The sequence below is a fragment of the Lepisma saccharinum genome, chromosome 2 (genome assembly GCF_977018435.1).
Source record: "Lepisma saccharinum chromosome 2, izLepSacc3.1, whole genome shotgun sequence".
Taxonomy (NCBI): domain Eukaryota; kingdom Metazoa; phylum Arthropoda; class Insecta; order Zygentoma; family Lepismatidae; genus Lepisma; species Lepisma saccharinum.
The window spans coordinates 152,466,663-152,492,138 of record NC_139230.1 but is presented as its reverse complement, the minus strand read 5'-3'; the positions used below and the strand labels follow the sequence as shown (position 1 = coordinate 152,492,138).

Here is a 25,476-nt window from a genome sequence, read left to right as displayed (position 1 = left end):
TAAATCAATCAATCAACATTTGTTTGAGTTCCCAAAAAATTTGGTCAAAATTACAAAATTTAGTAAAGGTTACCAATATTTTTCTTTGTGGTTACTACAAAACTTAACCAAACTTGTTCTGTTAATTAAAACAGTTTTTTTCTGAGTGGTCATTTTTTCACGGTAGTTAATTAGCAGCGGAAATTGGCGGTTTTGACAGTCAATTCTCCAGTCAACCTTTTTACAGTATATTGACATAGAGAGCGCCTAAAGTTCCAGATTTAATTATATTTCCATTACGTGAACTTTATTATAAGCCTTGACTTTCCCTTAATTCAGAGGCTTGGTTGAAAAATTTATAGAATTCTGTACATTTAATTTGTTTAGTCTAGACGCAAGAATTATTTCCACTGATATTTGCATTCAGTGCATAGCAGTGCTTGAGAATGTAGCAAACGAAGCTTCCATTCCCTGCAATACGGTGGAGCCCTAAAGGAGAAATCGTAAAAGGGTTTTATGCCTCTGTTTGGTCTGGCTTTGCCTCGAGCATATATTCTGCGTTACCTTCCTCCATCACGATTCATTCATTCCCCCAGGCTTTTCCCGACGAACTAGAGAGAGGACTTTGAACAATTGCAATCTCAAATGTGCAGGTTCGAGCTAGAATTAACCACTCTACTTCACGAAAGTCATATTTTTGTATGCAATAATGGTGGTTTTATGTTCAACCCAAAGGGTTGTCAGCGGATTTATTTTTCTCTTTCTTTTAAACGCCTCATTACGACAGGAGTTTTGAGCTGCTTTTATATGGTAATATTTCATGTGCTTTAAAATTTGATTGGCATTAAAAACACATGTGTTTCTGTTCTTCACGGGTAATTGTGGTTCTTAAGGGGTTATTGTTATGACTCGACAGCGATTTTTTTTGCTATGATGTCGGTTAGATTTATTTTTAGTTAGGTATAAAATAGGTAGTTACAGATTACACACACATTCAAACACTTTATTTGTTATTACTAGATAGATCTCAGATTACAAGATTCAACACACTTGAAAACAAGGAGAGAGGATCACATCCTGAAATTGCCTACTACATGCCTCATATCGTGGATTCTCTATATTTTTTTTTGCGAATAGTGACACATTTATAGCAGAGACAATTAACTTTTCATTTAAACACACACACACAGACACTGCAATTTATAGCTAAATTTCAGGTTGTGTTATGAAATAATTAAATTCTGTTTTCTGCTGTAGGAATCTATTAATGTGTACTAATATCAAAATATACATATAAGTTGGTACATGATGTGATACATATGCGAGCGTTGGTGATGATGACTGTGTATGTCTCGACTTCCTGTGATTATCAGGATTGGCATTTATTTCCTCTTTCTTATCTGGTTTCTTGTTCTTTAGACATAAGCTCTAAGATAGATTAAATAAACAGTTCCTATTTTGAACTTTCTCAGAAAGGTCGCACAAGAATGATAAGGCCACCCACTTCTAATTCGTTTCAGTTGACGTTGCAAGAAGAGTTACAGCACGAGTGCGTCGTTTGCCTTCAGGTACTAAGGTGCAGGAGCCGCTTGTAAACCGTAAGTACATTTTAAATTTTCTTTCTACTAGTGGTAGAAACGTTTGCAATGCTGGTGTGTGCTACTCCCATGCAAGTTTGCCTTATGTTGACTGAAATATCAGATTTTTTTAAAAAAAGTTCAAAGTCACTTTCGTAACAAAAAGATCTGAAGCATTTCTCAACGTAGTCTCGTGCAAAGAATGATTCACACCTCAGCGAACGTTCGTGCTTGAGATCATCCGTAATTACATCTGAAGAAAAAGAACAGCGCTTCAAACATGCAATGCAATGTTAACCCGAACGGAGCAGCTGGGTTATGTATTGCAAAACCTTCGTTTCTAATTCCAATCTTAATTCCTATTGCTTCGCCTTAAAATACAAATCCACCCGAATTTTCATTTTGGGATCCGAAGTTTCCAAGAACTCCATTATCAAATATTTTCAAAACGAAAGGCTGAACGAAAAATGGATCTAAGGAACATAAACTCATTCTTCTTCACTGACTGTAACCAACACGCATTCCACATAATTTCTTGCGTGAAGTTTTCAGTTATTGTCATTAGTAAAATCACTCATGCTGACTTCAAGTGGTGATATAAAGATGATGTACATGACATAATATTTACGCAAGAGATATAACGAAACACGTGCACGTGCGCACTTTTATTTATTTTATTTCTCCAGTCCTTGCCAACAATTATTTAATTCTAACTAAACAATAACGATATTAATAATGACAGACAATTGTACAGAATTTTGAACTTGATCCCCTCATAATAAAAGTTAGTTAAGTGCATTGCAGTGATTGTCTACGTACTATGGTCTAATTTTATATTGCAATATTAGCATATATTACATACATTTTTAGCAAGGATTGCATATTCGAATAACAAAACGAAATACCTTGCAATGCCGTAGAATTTTCTTTCAGTGAATGTATTGCATTAAAAATATCGGTGTATTGCTCGTTTTAGCCAGGAATAACTATGCAATATTTCTTACTGATGCGCTGAATGTATACTGCCAGTTTCAGAATAATCAGATATATTGTTAATTGTCTCGCTGGAGATACACGAGTATCAAAGTAGGTTTGTGCTTGTTACTCTGAAAATAGAATAGGTTTTTGGATTACAAATGTGAAAATTAACCCACCAAGGATGATTATGAACCCTCAGCATCTCCCTTCCTCTTAAATAGCACCCACTATTTAACCGTCATGGCAAGAGTTGAGCATGCAGTCAGAATAACACGTAATGGATATAACTTCTCCCATTGAACTCTGCGCCTAAGATTCGAAAGTGTCTGTGGCAAAATAAACTGGTGGTGCAGTTTATCTGACCCAGACCGAGTTGTTACGTTAAATACTGTCCAGTGTCAGCTACGTTAAATACTGTCCAGTGATACTTAGAACCATGGTGTCAGCTATCTCAGAACTCGTGAAGCAAACAAATTGCTCCTTACTTCCACATTGTTTGATTGATTATTTCTTTCATCTAAATATTGTATTTTCATTCAACTTTCTGCAAGCAGCCTAATTCTTCTTCTACTGATAACCTCTCACGTTTTAGGTCAATTAGTAAGTTATTAATTAGATAAAGAACAATTGATTATTTTTAAAAAAAATCCATCACATCTATCTGCTAATTATATATTTACTCTATGTACTTTTTCATTGTCTGCTCTTTCCAAAAATTTCCAAGCGCCCGACCCTGTGGCCGAGTCGTTAGCACATCGCGCTGCGACGCCAAGGGTCCCGGGTTTGAATCCCGGTCGGGCTTGGTTGTTTGTGAATGTCCATTCATCAATTTCATCACTCATCCCCATCTTCGCAAATTAGCCAAGAGGCACAAAACGCGAAGTAAAATAAACTAAATCAATCAATCAAAATTTCCAAGCTAAATTACACATATTCTTCATCCCAAATTGCAGTCAACTTTCATGTGACATCATGACACATCCTCTTTACCAACTGATATGAGTCGTTGAAGTTGAGAGTGAAGTTATCTCTCGAGAGCTTCAAAACTCGCCTGGTCAATTGACCGAAAATAATCTTCTCCACTGAAGTATCCATATCTCTTAATGAATATATTTTCGCAGATGACTCCGTAGCGTTCCTCTGGACGCGGGCATCTTAAATAGGGATGTAACTATTAGTACTAGTTGATGGTAGAGACAGCCCTGAACGGGCAGGTACAAATATCTAACTATTCATTAAAATAGACTCATGATTCGTTTCTAGACTGAAGTGAGCAATGCAAATGGCAGAATGGGTGTAGACTAGCTTACCCTGTTCGGTTTAGAAATAAGACCAGTAGCTCCTGCTTCTCCGTTGATTCCAGATTAAAAGACCTCGTGTCGCTCTCATGCGCACGTATTTAAACACTCGCTTGGCCTCTCGTCACCTCTTGCCAGAGGCCAGTGTTCTTACCATTTCCTGTAGAAAGCTTATTCTACACATTCTGAGCAGGAGCTGACAAGGCCTGCCAGGGTCAATATTTCTTAAGCGAACGGGGTATGGTACGACACCCCCTCTTGCAAGACAATTTCTAAAATTGAAATTGTAGTCATGAAAAGTTTAAATTGAACCTTCTGCCATTCACCAAAATTTAAAAGGTTGTTGTTTATTACATGAAAAAAAGGTTACATAAAATAAAATAATAAAAAAATGTCGGAGACCCTTCACCGAAAATTAAATGGAACAGAATTAAGCTCAAGCTTGAAAGCTGAAAGAAAGTCTTTTGTTTTCATTAGCCACACGCTGGAAGAGTCTTTCGTAATCAACAATGCTGACGGGTGGTCAACATGCGATATAAAGTGTTGTTCGCAGGTCCGTGGAGTCAGCGGAAAGTTCAACACACTGCAGCGTAATGCGATACATGCGACTGGCCCCTAAACAAATGCTAACCAAGCAGCAGACGTAATCCATGAGAAACTTTAATGCCGCATGCTCGCAATCTTCCGCCTCATCAGGATGACAGTTCGAGGCGAGAGCAAAAGACCGTGGTAAACACCAAACTCCACTGGGCTGCGCACAACCACACGAAGATGAAAAAATAGATGAAGGTTATGTTTGCACTTGCCACTGACGTTCTTAGCACACTATGTGTGCACACTATGACCTGAGAAATGATACGGCAGGGCAATCCAAATACATTCCAACCCCGGAGTCCTGGGGTACGAAGCACTGTTCTGTGACATACACGGTCCTTGACCGATCATTTTCACTGGGGGACCGGATTCGAATCCCGATGTGGAAAGTTCCGGAATACTGGTCAGCAAAGGTCAGATGAAAAAAAACGTGGGCCGTGGGGCGGGCGAACACAGGGTAGTCCATGGGAAGCCACTCCAAGTAGCGGTTCCAAGCCCCAAAAATATGCCTTGTCCAATGGCGAACACTGGGGGGATGTTAGGATAGGCCCCCGAAAGTTCACAACAGACGCCATTGCATATTGTAATTATGGCCACTGGTAGGATGAAACGTCACAGGTGGCCTGGCAGGTTGCTGATCCACAGGGCTGGGTCTCAACACATTTGGGTCGTTGACTGTACCCGGAAAGTTCCAATATGTGGTGAAATACACTGCCTGGCCTTACAGAGCAAAAGGGGACGATGTACATGAAAGATGTTCATGCTTCTTCTTAAGGGGGTTAGAGTCGTGGGGGGGGGGGTTGCTCTGTAAGTTGACATTTCTTCTGATGTTTCTGACGCTCTTCCGATCCTGGGATGTCACTTGGAATAGGGTTTTCGGTGCTGCTACGTGACATACACCGCTGAAGCCCAAAGGAGGCTGGTGGGCTCCAAAGCCTTCAGGAATGCGTTCTTCTTCCGGCCTCAAAAAATCACTGGACTTTTCGAAATTCCTTGAACTCTTGGAATTCCCGAACAGGGGAGGAAACAGGTTGGACATAGGAATAAATTACATTGCTCACAGTCATTCAATATTGAAAAATATATAAAAATGTGTAAAGTAATCGTCTTTTATAGGCAAGTGAAAATCATGAGTAAAAATAAGTAAAAATAAACTGCCCAATAAGTGATATAAAGTATAAAACAAAGTTTGAATGAAGGCTAAAGAAAATAAAAGGCGGAAAATGTCATTTGACGCCTTAACACTGGAACACCATTAAAATGAAAATCTGACTTCATCAAAAGTAATATATGTATATATTGACTAAATTATATATATATATATATAGCCCCTGGCTTCTCCCAAAATATAAAATAATGTGCAATATAAAACTAAAGTTATGACATGGCACTAAATGCCCTTTGTTGGGACATGATCAATATACACTAAAATAAACGAAAATATCTAGGTTTAAATATTGATAAATATATAAAAGTAATATGTAGATGGTATAAAATATATCCCCTGGTATCAGAAAATTAACCCGACGAAATCTATTAATATCATGTCAGAAGTGTCAAAGCATTGTAAAAATGAGAAACTGACGAAAAAAAATAATTAACCCAAAATTTGGTAACGTCACAACCGTTAAAACGGACCTAGCCACAAGTAAATTCGGGATCACTAAGATATAATAAAAGAGTAAATGACATGGCTCCAATGACGTTAAGATCATTAATTACAAAAATACATAAAAATGGATGAATAAATCAAGGCGACATAGTGACGCATTGTTAACGGTCACTAGTCGAGGTTGGTTTGCGCTTGCATACGCCTGACGTATAGCACAAATAAACAGTTAAAATGAAGTTCCAAATTAGTAATAGGATAATAGTAACGGGAAAATGGGACAAAAATATTTCATGAAATTTGGGTTCGTTCGCGATTGACTGATTTAATTTCTCCATGGCCAGTCGAAAGTCAGTCCAATCAGGAAGAATTACATTTGAAAAATTTACAGAGGTATTAAAAAGTGGAGAAATTGCTCGAATAGCTATTTCTGTATCTAAAACTCTACGAGTGTGAATGATTTCATCATCAAAAATCAATTGATCAAAATTCTTATAATTACAGAAAAGGATGTTCCTTCAGACACTGTTATTGTTTTGTGTGTATTTAAATTGCCGTTTAAAGTTTGTGATTGGAGGAATTTGCCTGTGCCGGAAACTATCACCCCTGTTCGAGTGCGAACTTTCGTGAGGTGGCCCCCGACGTTGGATTTTATTTCTGTGGAGCAGGAAATAGTGGAATTATGAAATAGAATATTTGTTAAACATTTTATATTATCGTGAATTGAAAGTTCCGTATGAATACAAACGTAAATGAAGGAATTAAATTTACAATGACTATCAAGAATTTCCACGATTTGGGTTTGACCATTATGTTCCATTTTATATGATAGTTGGGGAACCTTAACCCGGAACCATTTATTATCAACAAAAGTGCCAACATTTATAGTCCGATAAACGGGAGAAATGGCGTTACGTAGTAAATTGGGAGTTTCTAACAAAATATGAAAAGAATGAGTGGATAAGTCATAATTGACAAGGTAGACATTGGTTAAAGCGTAAAAGAGACCAAGATCCGTCATATACAGGGTGTCGTTAAAGTCAGAATGAAGACTGAGAAAAACACGGAGCCAATCGGGAGAAATCATATGATAAGACAGTTTATTCATCGATAGATCGGTTACCATAAAATCAATTCGGGTAAATAATTCTGAAGCGTGCAAAAGTGCCATTAGGTGCCTTTCTTCCGTATAGATGTCACAAAATTTCGAAACTAAATCCGCTTTAAGAGCGATAAGAGAACGTTTGAAGATTACCAAAATGTTATTAACAACTCGGAAAGTCTGGATTTCGTCTTTCTTCATTTCCTGTAATTCTGCCTGAATCTGATCTTGATTATGTTTTAGAGCTTGAACAGAAGAGCTAAGGTGATGAATTGAAAAGGAGTTATAAATTGAAAGACCCGCCGAAAATAAATTCATTAAATTAAAGAAAATCGATCTTTTCCCTCGAGTGCTCCCAGATACATTTTTCCACACCCCATGGCAATTCGGCCGGCTATCGCTGGTTTTAAAACGACAAGGGAGGTAAAGTGAAATTTCGCGTAAATATTGTTGAATACGATCATGGGTATCATTTTGAATAGCTGACCACTTAACACAGCCTGAGTGGTTATCAGTCCGAATGTTAATATCAATGTGAATATTGGCAGTTGTATATATGTAATCGGAACTGTGAACCATAAGACCTTGTTGTTCGTAAAATAAGCCCAACCCACTTACAAAAATATCCTCATTTTCATTTGCAACTGTATATTGAAAAGTGGGAAGGGTTGTCAGGAATAGAAAAAGACACCTCCAATAAAATTGCGCGATGTCAGCCATGCTTGGTATCTGGAAGGGAGAGAAAAAAAAATGTTTGTGACGTGAACAAGGTGATCTAAATAAACTAAAAAAAATGAAAAAAAAAAAAAAAAACGGTATAGAATACTAACAAAAAAAAATCAAATTAAAATTGCTCAAAGCAAACCATAACCATCCCGGGTGTGACCCTAGGAGGTTGTCTGGGCTGGTCTTAAAACCGTTGGCAAAATAGGGGGGGGGGGCGCATTTGTCTCTCTTAGGTAAAAAATGTAAATTTAAAACTGAAACTAATCTGGGTTATTGATTTAGAAAACATTTCTTGGCTATCTGTGAAGTAAATTTACGGTTCTGAGAATAAAGGGAAAAAATATATAAGGCATTGCGTTAAACAGAAAAGAGGAAAAACTACTCTACGTCATGCTATAGCCCGCCGTGTATTTTCTTTGTCACTTAGCATAAATGCTCGCCGCGTAAGAGATTACACTTGACCCATGACAACTGTAAGCGTCTAAATCCACTCTTTTGAGGTTTTAGCCTAATAAGGTAAACAAAAACTACTTTTTATGGTCGCCTTAGGAAAAAAATTGAAACGGAACCGTAAATGAACATCATGACGCCGGGCCGGGAGAAAAGTATAGGATTTCGTATGATATTACTTCAACTAAAGTCTATGACGTGTGGGAGATTAAAATATAAGCACAATTACTCGCTATTACCTACTTTACGAAGATTAACATGAAGTTAATCTGTAAGAAGTAATTAAATTTCATTTGGGAAACTTTTGAAAATTCTGAAGGGACGAGAAAAAAAAAAATCGCATAAATAAGCGCCCTTGAAGAGGCTATTATTCACACCTCGTTTGGAGACTAGGAATTTCATTGCCGAAGCCAGCTGAGTGTAAAGTTCATCCACAACAAAAAAAGGTGTCATCAAATTCTCTCTCTCCGAGACTGAAATAAGATATGTTTCTTCCGCTAACTCGACTGTGGAATAGAAACTGCGCACCGAAGTGGCCTCCATTAAGATAACTGCGAGGGAAATGCAATTCAGCATAAAGCAGGAGCTCGATGAGTCTAGCTAAAGACATCTTTTCAACTCTACTGGATGTGTGATCGGAGTCGGGGGGGGGGGAGGAAGGAAGGAAGGGAAGATATATGGCGGCCGTTCTGGATGGGCGGAGCCCCCCGTGAGTGATGACCAATAACAGGAACGTGTTCTTTCTCTGCGAGGAACACGACGAAAGAAACTTAGGACTGGTAACGAGGGAGGCGGTGCCAGGGAGCAAATAGGAAGAGGAAGAGAGTACCTTTCATGAACTTTTGGTTCTTGATGTACCTGGATTTCAGCGAGACAGAACCAGAGGAAAAATAAAAAGAAGGGGGGAAGCTTGCTGGGCGCCCCAAGCTGCTACGAACTCGGTTGCATAAGTGTTAGGGGAGTGCGTGGAAAAGCAGCTTGATTATATGTCGTCATAAAACATGTTTTGAATGAAAGGAACAATTGGTTCAGAGTGGGGCTGGGGGTCGTCGGTTCGAGACACATCTACGTTATGTGTTTTCACCGTAACTCCTTTAACTCTTTTTACTTTAACAGGATTAGTTTGAACAGAGCGAGATGAGGTGTTAACATCATCTAACTTTAATGGATTAAGAGTTTGACATGTAACATTAAATGTATCTAGACGGACGGGAGGAATTTCAAGTGGGATAATTACGTTTGGAGTATCTGCTTGGTCATAAAAGGGGTCTTGAAAGGTAAAAACTGACTCAAGATTTCGACATGTAACGGGTTGGGTGGGACCACTGTGCCAAGAGTCGCTATCCGACTGGGATATATTTAAAAATTGTACACTTGAAGACATATTTACTCGTTCCATTTCCCTTGGGCAATTATTTTCCAAAACTTTTAACTTTTTACATCTTCGCTGACAACAAATGAAAGCAATAATTAACATACAAATAAAAATTAGTGTTAACGTAATTACTGAACAAATGATGTACGGGTATTGGAAAGATCTGATGACCACTTCCTTGAAGGATAGGGAATTGACATGCGAGATAAATGCAATTAAAATTAATAAATATAGGAAAAACTGCATCTTGTTGAAATATGTAGCAATTATTGAACCTAAACTTGCTAAAATGACCACAACTGTTATTTTTAGTTATTATTGAGAATAAATGAATTACTTTTCGGCCAATAAATATCAAATCAATAAATTTGATAAATCACATATTTTTACACAAAATAAATTTAACTTAAAATTTTCTCGGGTATTTTAGTTAGTTTTTTAGAAACAATGCAATTAGTGCAGTGTAAATAGGAATTATTCAAGGAGGGGTCAAGAAGATAAAGTCAAACTGTCGGCCAGGAATAATTTTAACTGAAAATAGAGAGAGAAAAAAAAATATCTCGTCAAACGTATGAAACTTCACACCTTGCTTATTATTAGCACAAATTACATGGTCTAAATGAGAACTTGGTTCTCTGCTTCATTTTTAGTCGGCTTACGCAGACTTCTTTGTTTATTTAAGGCTAAATGTCACGGGGACATTAACATTTCTTACGTTATTAACTATAATAACGGGCCTTTTCACATACTACCGGTAGGTTTAATATACACAAGTGAAAAGACAAATATACACTAAATAACGCTCGTGCCACACTTTCGTTGCTTTAATTAACTAAATGAGCTCACTGACAACATATTTAATTCTTTTTATAACTCATGCATGGATGGAAAAATGCACATATATTTCAGAGCGTGTTTATAAATGACTTCATATATAAAACATGCAATTGCCTAACAAAATAGTTTTACTTCTACGAGAAAACAACAATGGTGCGTACATTAGGTTTTATACGTTTGGTGAGAAAACGAATTGACGTATTGAAACTTTTAGGGAAATGGAACGAAAATTAAAATTAAAATAAAATATAAAATTATAAAAATAAAGTCCACACAGAAGGTAAACAATTACGACATGTGCTTTGGGCTACGTATGGGCGGTTACTGGTTCGAAATCTTCCTCTTGAAGAGATACGATATTCGTTTCTTCCTCACCCCCTGAAGGGCGGTGATAGCGTTTTAACCTCTGTACAGCCACCAAATCCGACACAATCTTGCCGCGTTTGTTTTCATATTCCACTAAATAGGCATTGTTATTTTCCTTTCTTACTATTACCGCGGGCCCAAAATAAACACCTGAAAAGCACTTAGCCGTTTTTGCCTTCTGAGTGGGGTTATATAATAATACCAATTCACCAGGAGCGTAACTTGTTGCTTGATGACGTCTGTCATAATACTTCTTTTGGGACTCAAATCGCTTACGTAAATTTTCTTGAGCTGCGTCTCGTGCCTTGTTTAGCCTTTCAAGTTTGTCTGTGTTCGCACTATTTTCGCAGGGATCTGCGTGAAGCATACTTTCCCAGGGCAAACGGGCTTCGAACCCATGCATGAGGTAAAACGGACTAAAACGAGTGGAATCGCCTCGCGTAACATTATACGTAAACACCGCTGGTTGTAGATAGGTAATCCAGTCATCATGTTTCGGGGTTACAAAATGCTTAATTATACTTTGCAAAATACCGATACCTCGTTCCTCTAAACCGGAAGTATTATGGTGATATGCAGTAACAAATTTTAACTGAATACCGAGTTTAGCACTAAGTTCTTTAAATACAGAGGAATTAAATGAGCCACCCCTATCACTGTTGAGAGTTTTCGGACAACCAAATCTTAATATTATGTGCTCGTAGAGAAAGTTAGCAGCCGTTTGAGCAGTGGTATCGACCACAGGAGCAGCAATCATATATCGGGTACCAAAATCCATGCATGATAAAATGTATTTACATTTATTTGGGCCACTGGGAGGGAAAGGTCCCGCGAAATCTATAGCTAGGCGTTCAAAAGGGCGACAGCTTGGAAAGGTCTGGAGTTCACCTTGTGGCAGCCCTGTAGGGCGCTTGTTTGTTTGACAAGATAGGCACTGGCGACATTTGTCCTGTATAAAACGTTTCATATATGGAAAATATATGCGATTGAGCGCATTGTAATATGTCTTAGTAAACCCTAAATGACCACCACCACACGGGTGAGAATGTAATTGTTCAACTACAGCATGACGTAATGACTTAGGTATACAAAGTAATTTCTTACTTCCCCCACCCATCTTATGGTTCCTGTATAAAAGACCATTTTCCAGCACATAATAAAAAGCCTGTCTTTCGAAGGGGGATTGGGCGTCATCTGCCCCCTCCAAAACTTTTATGATTTCTGAAAAAAATGAGTCATCGCGCTGGTGTTTACCCACATCTATGGATTCATCCTGGAGGAGAAATATACGAGGTTCGCCCAATTCTGGCGATTCGTCGTCCGGGGGATTGGTTGATTCCCTGCTAATAGCGTCGGAAATATTTTGTGTAGTTTTACAATGAACGACCGTGAAGTCGTATGAATCAAGCTCTGCACTCCACCGCGAGAGCTTCGAACTCAAATTACGGGTGGTACGCAAATAACTGACTGCTTTATTATCTGTTACAATTTCGAAATGTTTCCCAATCAAATAAAACCTAAAGGTTTTGAGGGCATAGAGAACCGCTGATAGTTCTAGTTCCATGATGGACAATTTTTCTTCCCCTTTTTTGAGTGTTCGACTCGCATATGCTACAGGAAGGAAATCATTATGTGCATTTGGCTGTGTTAAAATAGCGCCAAGGCCTTTCAGACTTGCATCACAGTAGACGCGTGTTTCTTTAGAAGGGTCATAGGGTAGCAAAACTGGTGCAGTTATTAAAGCGTGTTTTAAGTTTGTAAAAGCTGTTTCTTGGTCCTCCCCCCATACAAATTTTTTGCCTTTGCCCAAAAGGGACTGGAGAGGTTGGGCCTTCTCTGAAAAGGATGGGACGTATCTACGGACATATGAACATAAGCCTAAAAATCGTTTAACCTGTTTTGTGGTGGAGGGGGTGCGGTAAGTCTTAATGGAAGAAATAATACGGTCACTCATGCGTAGGCCATAACGACCCACCAAATGTCCAAGGGCGAGTATCTCAAAATAACCAAATTTACATTTGTGTGGAGAAATTTTCAAGCCAGCGTTTTGTAAACACTGAAACAATTTTTCCAGGGTTGTCAACATTTCATTAAAGGTATGGCCCCAGGTAAATAAATCATCCATATAGAAGGCGAAGTTATCACTTTGCATTCCGCTACAAGCCAATTGAAGTGTTCGATTCATCGCTGCTGGCGAGCTAATATGGCCTTGACTTAAAACATTAAATTCAAAATGACCTAGGTTGGGAATAGAGAACGCTGTGTACTGTTTACTGTCTTCTGTGAGTGGTATTTGGAAAAATCCTGAACGTAAATCGCAACTAGAATAGTACTGCTTTCCCCCCATATCGTGCAAGATAGACTGAATGGAAGGCATGGCCATCGCATCGAACACAGAGCGTTTATTCAAAAAGCGACCGTCTTGAATAAAACGGTAACTTCCGTCACGCTTTTTCACAAGAATAACTGGTGAGTTATAAGGACTTGTACTATCCCGGATTATTCCCTGTTTTTTCAAATTCTCAATTTGTTTCTTTATCTCTGTTCGCAAATGCACCGGGATCGGATATTGCTGCTTATGGAATGGAGTAGGATCAGAAAGCTTTATCCTGTGTTTGTAATTGGTGGCAAGGCCCATGTCATGTTCGGACCAACTGAAAACATTTTTGTATTTTAACAAAAGCTCTAAAAGTTGATTTTTCTCATGGTCCTCCAATTGAGGATTAATGTCAAATTTGGATATATCCACTTGTGGGATATTGTCGTTTTCTGATTCTTCCTTTGTTAAATTAACTGTTACAGAACTATTTTCCTGATCCACCGTTGCCAACTCACAAGATTCTGCGCCACCGATCCGAGTACCTTTGTGAATTACAATTCTATAATTCAAAGGGTTGGATACCCAAACAAGTTGTGAAGCAGGGTTGAGTATCGACCTTGGTACCATTATGCCAGAGTTAGCCTGAAAATTTGCATCCGGCTCAAGTAAGGTTAAATTTGGATTTGCTGTATTGACTAATTTTAAAGGGATGCACAAATGTGATCTTGGTTTCACAACAATTCGTTTAGAAGCCACATATTCAGGTTCAACAGTATGTACCAGCAAACCTGCCAATTTAACGGAAACATCAAAAGCTTTCCTCGATTCAAACCGAATGCGGTTGCGTGGGGGAGTGCCAAATCTGCTCAAAGCCAATTTATTGTTTTCAAAATCTAAAGTTGCACTTTGGGCTTTGAGAAAATCATTACCAAGGATGGTATTATGACCAAAATCTTGTATCACCCTGAAGGGGTGCCTAAATGTAAATCCATTTAGAGAAAAATCTAAAAGCACAATTTCTTTAATTGTTAAACAATTATTCGTGACACCTTTAACTAGAGTGTTGATTTTAAACCTCTTAGCATGGGCAGGAATACCCTTATCACTTGTTACACTTATTTGGCTCCCACAATCGACAATAAACCTTTGACGTTCCCCATTTACGTTGGCATGTACATAAATGAGGTCTTCAGACGGGAAAGTAGAGACTAAAATCTTTTTACTGCCCGCAGGTATGTCTCCATTACTTGCGGTTAATTGGCGTTTAAATCGTCTGGATTCTGAAGACAAAATTCTTGGTGGTGATTAGGAAAACCACATTTATAACAAAGTTGTTGGCCACGCCGGTCACCTTGATCGGGACGACCGCGGGAGGCTGGTGAACCTCGCCCCCGGCCACGCTGAAAATTGGAACGATTCTGAAACCGGCCGTTGTTTGAACGGTAGCCTCTATTTCCCCTGCCCTGAAAGCCTCGTCTGTTGTTTGAACCACGATTGTGATTAAAATTACCCCTTTGATAATTTTGGCCTACAGTTTGAAAATTTTCGTGATCATTTGACTGTATAACTTCCTCGACTTTTAACGCTAGGTTGCTAACCTGCTTAGCCAAAGCTTCTACAGCGGACGGTTCTGAAGTTGGGAGAGACGTTTGTTGTCTTTTGACAAGGTCCAATTCAGCTTGCAAGGCTTGCAGCTGATTAGACATGTCTTGATTTGCCCGATGTGCTGATTCCGGAGCAACCGCCGTAGTGCTAACTACGGGGTTCTGGTGAGGAATGCGCAACTCAGCAGGAGACGGGAAAAGAGTTTCCTTTTGAGCCGAATGCAAGAGCTCTTGCACCGTTCTACGGCGCATAAGGAACTTTGCTTTTTCATATTCCTTGAGGTCTTTCAAAAGCTCCGGAACTGAATTATATTGTTTTTTGTATATCTCCCTGATAAATTCCGGTTGAAGACCTGCGTTTATGTATTTAAGCTGCTTATTAACAGCCATGTTAGGGTCCATCTTAAACAAGAGGGTCTGCTTGTCCCTAACATAAGAGGATACCGGTTCATCGTCCCTGTGGAACCGATATCTAATCTGCTCCTCGATCTGCAGCTGATCAAGGGAGCCTGTGAATTCTTCAATAAGTTTTTTCTTGACGTCCTCATAGCTGACTAAATTGACGCCTGGTTGCTGGCTAATTGCATTAAACCAGCGGAGGGCTGGGCCACATAACAACGCCGGGAATAATTGTCGTTTTTTCGTCTCGTCCCAATTGTTCAGAATCGCCGCACTTTCGAAACGGTCTATGAATTTAGAAACATCCTCCCCCGAGGCACCCTGAAACTGGATGCTCTCGAACATGAAGGGATGAACAAAAGGTAGTTGAGCCATGGTGGGTGGGTCCACAAGAACTGTGGGACAATTATCAATTTGAAGGTGAGCCTGCGCGCGTGCGCGGCTTCTAGTTAATGGAGGACTTCTGATTGGGGTGGAGGAGGCACAAGGTATGCCCTCCACATCAAAAGACGGACCAACAGCATTATTGGCAAGAATGATGAGCCTATCCAATGTGGTATCAAGCTCGTCCTCCAACTCTATAAATGACATAAGGCATTACTAACAATGGTGACGTACCTTATTTTAAAAAAAAATAACCCCCCGTTAGCAAAAAAAATTCCGCGAAGAAACAAGTCTAACATGATATTAATGCATTTCGATTTGCATTTATTGCAGAGTGAATTAAATGAAAGAAAAAAAAAATCCGCAGCCTACCCTTTTAATTTTCACGCTGCTCTAATTTTTCATCACATTTCCGTAAAAATGGATGAAAAGCCACGCATCTCTAACCACGTAGCGTTCCTCTGGACGCGGGCATCTTAAATAGGGATGTAACTATTAGTACTAGTTGATGGTAGAGACAGCCCTGAACGGGCAGGTACAAATATCTAACTATTCATTAAAATAGACTCATGATTCGTTTCTAGACTGAAGTGAGCAATGCAAATGGCAGAATGGGTGTAGACTAGCTTACCCTGTTCGGTTTAGAAATAAGACCAGTAGCTCCTGCTTCTCCGTTGATTCCAGATTAAAAGACCTCGTGTCGCTCTCATGCGCACGTATTTAAACACTCGCTTGGCCTCTCGTCACCTCTTGCCAGAGGCCAGTGTTCTTACCATTTCCTGTAGAAAGCTTATTCTACACATTCTGAGCAGGAGCTGACAAGGCCTGCCAGGGTCAATATTTCTTAAGCGAACGGGGTATGGTACGACTCTATCTACACACCATCTTCGTAGCAATATCACAAGTAGGTTTCATCCACTTACTATTTACAAGATGCATACGCATATCAAAATTGTGGTAGAGTTGCTTGTAGGTGTTGATAATAAGTTGATATCCTACGAATTTTTTTAATAGCCCTTAGCAATTTTGTTTCACTCGACGTGTCTAATAGTGTCTATAGTCTTCATCTCAATTTAGTTCAATCAGCATCTAACGACATAGTCAAATTTTTGTAATATAATAATAATAATAATATAGGTTTACTAAATTTCATTTCACCTGTTTTCCTGCAATGCAACTAATCTACAAAGTAGCTTTTGATCTTTAGAAAAGAATATACATTTTGCTGGATCAGCTTTCGTCTAGCTGCCTGACTATGTACTCTTAACTAGGGATGGCCAGATCCGGATCCTCGCGGACCCGAAATCCGGATCCGGTTGGTTCCGGATCCTTAGGATTCGGATCCGGGACTTTCGGAACCATATCCGGGACTTTCGGATCCGGATCCGTTTAGCCATCCCACATGAGCTCTTCTTTGGAAAGTAAGAATGTGTTTATAACAATATTGTTACCTGCTAATATATATATATATATATATATATATATATATATATATATATATATATATGTGTGTGTGTGTGTGTGTGTGTGTGTGTGTGTGTGCGCGTGCGCGTGCGCGATTTGTAATTAATACACTTACAAGGGAGGTCTAAGTCTCTCCCTCCGATTTCCATGAAACTTGGCAGGTGTATAGATAGGGCCCAAAGGAAGAAATACATGTTTTTGTGTTTCAGCTGGGAAAAAAAAAATTGTTTTAGGGGGTAACCCCCTCTCAAATATTAAGATGAGAACAAATTGAAGTGGGAATTGACCCCTGTGTCCCCCTCCGACTTCCATGAAACTTGGCTGGTGTATAGAGGGGCCCAAAGCAAGAAATACGTGTTTTTGTGTTTCAGCTAAAAAAAAAAACCTGTTTTAGGGGGCAAAACCCCCCTCAAATGTCAAAATGAAGACAAATTGACGCGGGCATAGGAAGTATGGCATAGGAAGAAACAGGGGGCATAGGGCCCCTCTATACACCTGCCAAATTTCATGGAAATCGGAGGGGGACCCAGGGGTCAGATCCCCACGTCAATTTGTCCTTATCTTGACATTTGAGGCGGGTTTTGCCACCTAAAACAGTTTTTTAGTCGAAACAAACAAACACGTATTACTTCCTTTGAGCCCCTCTATACACCTGCGAAGTTTCATGAAAATCGGAGGGGACACAGGGTTCAAATGCCCACTTAAATTTGTCCTCATTTTGACATTTGAGGGGGTTTGCCTCCTAAAATAGTTTTTTAGCCGAAACAAAAAAAAAAAGAAAACACGTATTTCTTCCTTTGGGTCCCTTTATACACCTGCCAAGTTTCATGGAAATCGGAGGGGGACACTTAGATAACCTCCCTTGTTAGTCTTCAACTTTGTAATTATATAACACTGCATATATTATAATGTTTTATTTTAATTTGTAAAACTGTAACTGTAGAATAATTGTATAATTTTTGTATAACATTTCTATCTTGTTAAATGTGTTAAAGGTTTCATCCTGGAATGGAATGTCTCACATTTATGTGTGTTTCCATTTCCAATACATTCGAATGAATAGATATTCGTTTCAATGGCATTTACAAAATCTCCTCTGACATTTTATGTTAAACAAGTAAGATTATTTTTGTGCACGAGTGTGTTAGCCTATGCGTAGCAAAGTATTCTAGGAACAACACTTGAAAAACAATGTTGAAGTACTAACTAATGAAAAAATTCTTTGTAATCGAAGATCATAATACCTTTTAAGGTGTGGTAATATAATGGGATTGAGATACCAAACTCTCGGATCCGGATCCATAACTTTTGGATCCGGATCCGTTTGGCCATCCTTACTCTTAACATCTATTAATCTATTCCGATGAAGGACTAAAGGACTTTATTTTTTTTTTTTTTACTTGATTTCACTTGTCTCTTATCCCTGTAGGTTAATGACAGCCAAGAGACTGGATGATAAACTGATAGAAATATACGTGGACACTCAGACAGAGTGCTGGCTTTGCAGCTTTTGCACTCTCGGGCACTTCATCCTCGACAGAAGAGATCGATGATTTTATCACTAGTAAAGTTTGTGTCCAGTTGAGCGAAAACGGCTTGAGACTGTCGCATGCGCGAAAGACTGTTATTGACAAATGATAGATGCATTATTAGCATTATTAATAGCTAGATAAGTTATCGAACGCCGTCGTTGCCTTGACAACCAAATGAAGAGTGGTCACAGTCAGTTGTTTGTTATGTCCATGAACTGACATAGATTGGAGTATCAGATTTTTTTTATTCTTCCATGTTACCACTCGTGTAAGAGAGAGAACAGACAACATCGAACATGGCAGATTATTGGTTGATTGATTAGTTTATTTCTATACTATTACCCGCAACAGAAAGGTGAAAGGAATGTGGATGAGAGAGGATTGGATGGATGCGTCCGAGGACATTGTTGAATGCTTGAAGTGACGGAAAACTCTCAATCAAGATAGCTCGACGCAGGATTTTAACCTTCAAACTCTCTAATGCGAGTATTTTTATCTTCACAATGTACTTAAAGAGTCGCCTTTTGAGAAGACACCCAAATCTACCTCACTTCCACGTAGTACACTTCTGTCTGGTTACATTTAGGCACACAAAATGTGTCCAATATCAACTTGAATTTCGAATGTATATGCACGTGCATAGCTGTATTTAGTGTTGTTGTTGAGTTGACGTTTTAAGTCCACTTTATGCACAGATAGCTAATTGGAACTGGACCTACAGTTTAGAGTGGAATCCGAACCACTATGTTCCTCCACCGGGTATCGAACCCGAGACCCCTTGATTACAAGGCGACGACACTACCACTGCGCCACCGGGGAGGCCCTGTATGCATTTAGTGTTGGTTGACAGGAAATATATACGGTAGTGCAAGGTGATTCTTATGGAATTTTTTCCAATTGCCCTATGGTTTATCTCACATCTGATGTGGCATCAGACTACGTCTTGTTCTCCGCGAAGGGAATGAAGGTAAATTTTTACCGTGTTAAAGCCGAGGTAACTTAACAACGTCGTCCATCCTAATCTCATTAAAGGTATACAGGGATAAAGACGAGTTTTGAGTAATACATTTGTACCGTACGACGTACATGCGGTATATATACAAGTGTATGTAGACTACCTAATTATCCAACAATAATTAGGCATTCTTCAGTTGTAAAATATTATACCAGCTGTAATGTTTGCATTCTAATGTTCGAGGAGAGAGAGGCATATTAGTTTTCTTTTAGTTAATTTAAAATGTCAGCCAACCACTTCTAACTCTCTCGTTTCGAAAATATTGCTTGCTGTTTCGCTGCCCCCTTAAGTTTAAATTAGAATGCAATTACAATAAAGTATGTCGTGAAGGGTGGAAATGGAAGAGGCAGTGGGGATTTCCAGATTGAATAAATGTTTATTATATTCCCACTTAAAATGAAAGGAAACAACTTGCTACAGTTCCTTTGCTTCTGTGTTCAAAACGCGGTCCAAAATGTGTCAAATGTGTTCATAGTGTATCCGAGTGTGTTACACGTTTACGAAACTGAAATTTGAACATTTTTCAGCATCCTGGGGACACTTTTGAACACATAATTTCGTATCTTGTTATCTGAATAGGCATGTTCAACTGCCGGCCTCCGTGGTGGAGTGGTTAGCACAGCGCGCTACGACGCCAGGGGTCCCGAGTTCGAATTCCTACCTGGTCATGGTTTTCTTTGTGAGTGTCCCTTCATCAATTTCTTCAGTGTCCCTTCATCAATTAGCCAAAAGTGGCAGAAAAACGAAGTAAAATAAGCCAAGTCAATCAATCAACCGACGTGGTCAAATCTCCCTTAGAATTTTATTCCAGTACATTTATGTATGTATTTTTAGTTATATTAGGGGAGGGTGTGGAAAGTAAGACAGGTTGTGCAAGTGCGTCCACCCTAGCTGAATTGTAGACAATGACAGGAAATAATCCTGCGGGAAGCTAGTTGGTGCCATGGAAGCTGGAGAGGCTGTGTGTGAAGCTGTTGTATGCTCGCTTGAAAATTGAGTATTTTATAGGTATGCATTTATTTTCGGTGTTATCTTGATAAGGATCATGATATGTAAAGAAGCCTCCACTACATATCGCCAATGCATTTTAACACTTTAATATATTTATTGCACAATATATCTCTGTACGAACCTCGTGCTGACATACGCTGAATGTAGCATTATTAGACTCGCATACAGGGGTCAAGTAAATAATACATGTGGGTTGGGGTAAGAGCGTCCACCTAGAATCTTATACGCGCGCACTTGCCCCAGGTTGATTGATTAACTAGTAGGTTATTTTACGTTGCTTTACTACCGTTAAGTTATTCTCGACGACAATGGCTCCATGTGTATTGAGCAGTATGCGAGTTAAACTTTTTGTTCTGGGGGATGCCCACTCAATTCTTTTCCTAGGGATAATTTCGTTGTGGGAAGGACTCCCCGGCACCCCCTTTCCCCCGTTAAATTCACATCATGATTTATGGCTTCGTATCTTGTAATGAAAATCCAATATCATAGTATTCATAGTTTTCGTGATATTATAAACTTATATCCCTGTGCATTCATTCTGATATGTCCGAAAGACAGAGAAAGGAAAGGGGTGGACGGAGGATGACATGAAATGCAGAGTATGAAGGATGGTAGTCTGTCGTTGAGAAAAGCAGCAGTGACGTACAGTGCACCCCGGACAACTCTCATCTCAAGGATAAATCGAGGCATTGTTGGAAAGGTACAATATATGGGAAGGTTTAAACCCACTTTCACAGCTAAAATGGAAAAGGAGTTAAGTGACCAATTGCTGTCGTTGGAAAACTGGACAAAACAATTTTGTGAGTGATAGTTGCCAATAAAATCAGCTTACTGTAAGGGTTATCTAACAGTTATATTTCCATTAATCTGGACGCACGATTTAAGTGATTTAGAAGGTTTGGTGAAAGTTAATTGCCAAGTGTTCAATTTATGTATCTGGCTTCTCTCATTTGCCCCACTCGGTGGGACAAGTGCGTCCACATGCAGACTTGACTTATTTTAATTTTTTAACACAGAATATAATTATTTTTTTTGTGTTTGAACTAGCTAAAAATTTTCATAACTGTTCTATGTGTAGCCTGGTAAATGTTTGTTTCTCCCCAAATAAAAGACGTGCACACTATGACCTTTTTTTCTCTCCCCTACGTCGCTGTTCTGACACTTTCGACTAATTGCGACGAGTAAGGTTGATGATGAATACATATACCCATGGTTTGGTCCTGGTGACTATTCTATTACGTAGGCAGATCCTTGTACATTAGCTCGTGCTATATTATTAAGATTATGACTTCACATCTGCAGTTCCTTTTTTCTTCATGAAAGGATAAATTTGTTGTCTGTGTTCAGTATCATTTAATGAAAGCATCACAAGATCTGTACAGAACCTCAATTTTGTAACCAAGTCCACGCTTTATACGATGTCCGTACAATGCCTGGTAATTGTTTCATAGGAGACTGAGAATGACTGTGCAACTTCTTAAACCATGTAACTAAGTTTTTTCTACATATACGTATATCCGACCACGCATAGAAACTATGTATCACAGCATAGATTAGATAGGAGTACATTTTGTTTACGCTAACGTTATTTTCGTAAGCTGCACTTAATACCATGGATACTTCCATTTAAGTCTCAACATATTTGTATTTTTGTTATTTAGCGTAGCTTTTGTTACCACTTTTTGCTAATCGTGACGTCGAGGATGAGGGGTGATTAGATGAAATTGAGTAAGGGACACTCGCAAAGAACACCCATGCACAGCCCGGGACTCGAATCCTGGAACTTCGATGGTGAGATAGAAAGTCAACCACTTAACGATCTCTACCACTAGCGAGTCTGCTCATTTTCAGAATAGAATAAGAAGTAGTTAAATATTTACGAACTAATAGCCGAATGCTTATCAACAGCTGGAGGATGGCTGGAAGAGCTATAAATAGCTCAGACCCTAGTTTCGCATATTAACAGGTAATCTTACATTTCTAGATTATTAAATGAGTTTCATTCTAGTTTTTTTTTTAAATATTATACATCAGTATTTTGTTATTAAATACAAAGCGTTTATAGTATTGTGAAATCACACGAAAAGGAGTGCAAACTTCCATCATAAGCTCACCGTGAAATATTTTTATCTCTGCTAGAATTTTTTATATATATTCCAAATATCTTAATATTGGCAATTATTATTAATACTAACTAATTTTCTCCAAGTGCAAAGACGCAATTGTTCCAAAATACATCATGCATTCAATATCCTAAGAAAAGTTTGCAGACAACATTTTGAATTTTTTAAAATAGCTATTCCCTGAAATGTAAAAATGAATTAAAATACTGCCTTAACTTGGCAAAATTCCCCACTGGGAACCGAACCCGGAACCCGTTGATTAGTAGGTGGGAGGCAATAATTTATCGGAAAATGTGTGCGTGCGTGAACACAGAGAGAGAGGGAGAGAGAGGTTGTGTAAGTGAAGTAAGGAAGGAATATGGTTATCTTTAATGAAAAATGATTACTACATTTTCCCACAAGAAGAGCTAAATTTCAACGAAAGCTTTCCTTTGCAATTAGATACTTCCTTTGAGTGGCAGAGCATCCCTACTTCTCCCGCCTCTTCCTTTTGATTTATTTGAAGTGAAAGAACCTTCCGTAGCAGTGCTACCGCCGGTGTATCTCTTAGATTATTTCCAACACGCAAACTCCGTCAACTAGCAGTTAAGAAGAGCCTCCGTCATGGAGGGTTACAGAATACCTAAAGTTTCACTTTGGAGTGTGTTCATTCTCACACGATTTCGGAGAAGTTTCTAACCAAGCGGACAGTTTTCATTAAATACAATCTCTCCCTTACTCGGTCTGTATTACACAATGTGATGATAATGAATTGAAATAAAGACGTCAATAAGCAGAGGGTAATAATACCTGCTTCGATTCAACATAATTTCATTCCTTAAAACAACACAGGATGTGGAATAAAAAAGTAATTAAAATAAACAAAAAAAATCTTCCTAAGTCCGGTAAAACTTCCAAAAAATTATTATAAAGAGACTATTAGAATTACTAAGTAACACAGTGCATTAGTTGAACGTGTAAAGTCGTAGGTTTTTTTAAAGTTTTTTTTTTTTTGTATTGCAGCTGTTCCCTGTAGTTCCATTTCTCGCTGCTAGATGGTGGCAAATTCAAGATGGCAATCTCTGGAGCTGAAAAAAAAATGTGTGTGCTACATTTTGATAAAACAAAGAGTGCTACAGATGTCCAACGGGAATTTAGGAGCAAATACGGGAAAGAAGCAACAAGCAGGAAGGTAATCTACGATTGGCATCGGAAATTTGTTAGAACCGGGCACTTGTGTGCGAAGGAAAGAAGCGGTCGGCCAGACTTGAGTGAAGGTGAACGAGTGAGGGAAGCGTTCACAAGGGGCCCCAGGAAATGCACATGCAGAGCTTCACGTGAACTGGGTATGCTACCAACGACTGTGTGGAGTGTTATCCGTAAAAGAAATGTGTGTGTGAAACCGTACCGACTGCAGTTAGTGCAAAAGTTATATCATCAAGGCAAAGAAAGGCAGTAACAGTTTTGCTGTGAATTGCAGCACAGAGAAGACATCGTGATTTTTTTAATTTTCAGTGATGAAGCAACATTAGATTGCTCTCCAGATTTGTGCTTCTTTCATGTACCGGTATTTGCTCCTAAATTTCCGTTAGACATCTGTTTTATCAAAATGTAGCACACACACACACACACACACACACAAACACACATACAAAAATCAGCTCCAGAAAGCACCATATTTAATTTGCCACCATCTAGCAGCTACAAATGGAACTACAGGGAACACCTGCAATAAAAAGAACTATGACTTGACTCGTTCAACTAATGTACTGTATCAGTTAGCGAATAGTTTCTTTACAAAAAAAAATTGAAAGTGTAACTGGGCTTTATGTACACCCTGTATATTTTTAAGCTTTCTAGAATTTGTGTAAGCAAGGTTCTTAACAGCACTATCCTCTTTGTATAGAAATACACTTGTTGGTAAAATGTGTTCGAAGTAAGTATAGTCACGAGGATAAGTGGATTGAAATTCTGATGTAAAACTCGCCATAAGACATGTGTTGTTCGTTTTTTTAAATCAAACACTCGACCCTTAGAGGTAGGCAATCCTAAATACGTAACTAATTAGCACATTGCATGACATGTAACTTTGATTTTGTCCTATATTTCATTTTGGATATTGTGAAATGTATGCAATTTTTACTGGCAAAGTTTATTTACATCCACTTTATACTCATATGGGATAATTGCGATGGCATCTACATTGTAAGATTGGATACGGACCACTATGCAGTGTTCCTCTATTGGCAAGCATACTAGGGAGCCATCGATTACAAGGCGACAGCGTTATCCACTGAACTGCCATTATGTAGTGTATGATGATAGTAGATGTGGAAGAGAGCAAATGCAATTGAATATTATCTATCACAGCACCAAAAAAAGTATGTTCCAGGGATGTGATTATCATCATTCCGAAAGAATAATCTGTAAATTAATATAAACTTTTGGGAGAAGTAGATTGTGTTACATTATATATATGTTTCGTACAGTGTGCTTCCTTAGTAATAACGTGCCCTCGAACTTTACAGATAGACCTTGTACATATTGAATACAAAACACTGACATATAAAGTAATCAATACTTGGCAAACACACTTGTCACGCGAAATTCTATTCTACTGACCTCCATTACAATCAACTAACGGATATACATGTCATGCGCTCTATAATTACCATGCCCTTGATTAAGGACGTGGTTTCCATAATTTCAGCGGACATTATATTTCTTCAGTATCACAATATAACGTTGTTATCG

The 25,476-nt window shown here is 38.7% G+C and overlaps 1 protein-coding gene across 1 annotated transcript in view; it reads left to right on the top strand.

Annotated features, from left to right (window-relative positions):
* Positions 1-25,476, top strand: part of LOC145983708 (inositol-pentakisphosphate 2-kinase-like) — a 325,632-nt gene that overhangs the window by 21,852 nt on the left and 278,304 nt on the right. The window contains exon 2 of the mRNA XM_083116761.1: positions 1,500-1,577. The gene's annotated coding sequence lies outside the window, so the exon portion shown is untranslated. The remainder of the gene's footprint in view (positions 1-1,499; positions 1,578-25,476) is intronic.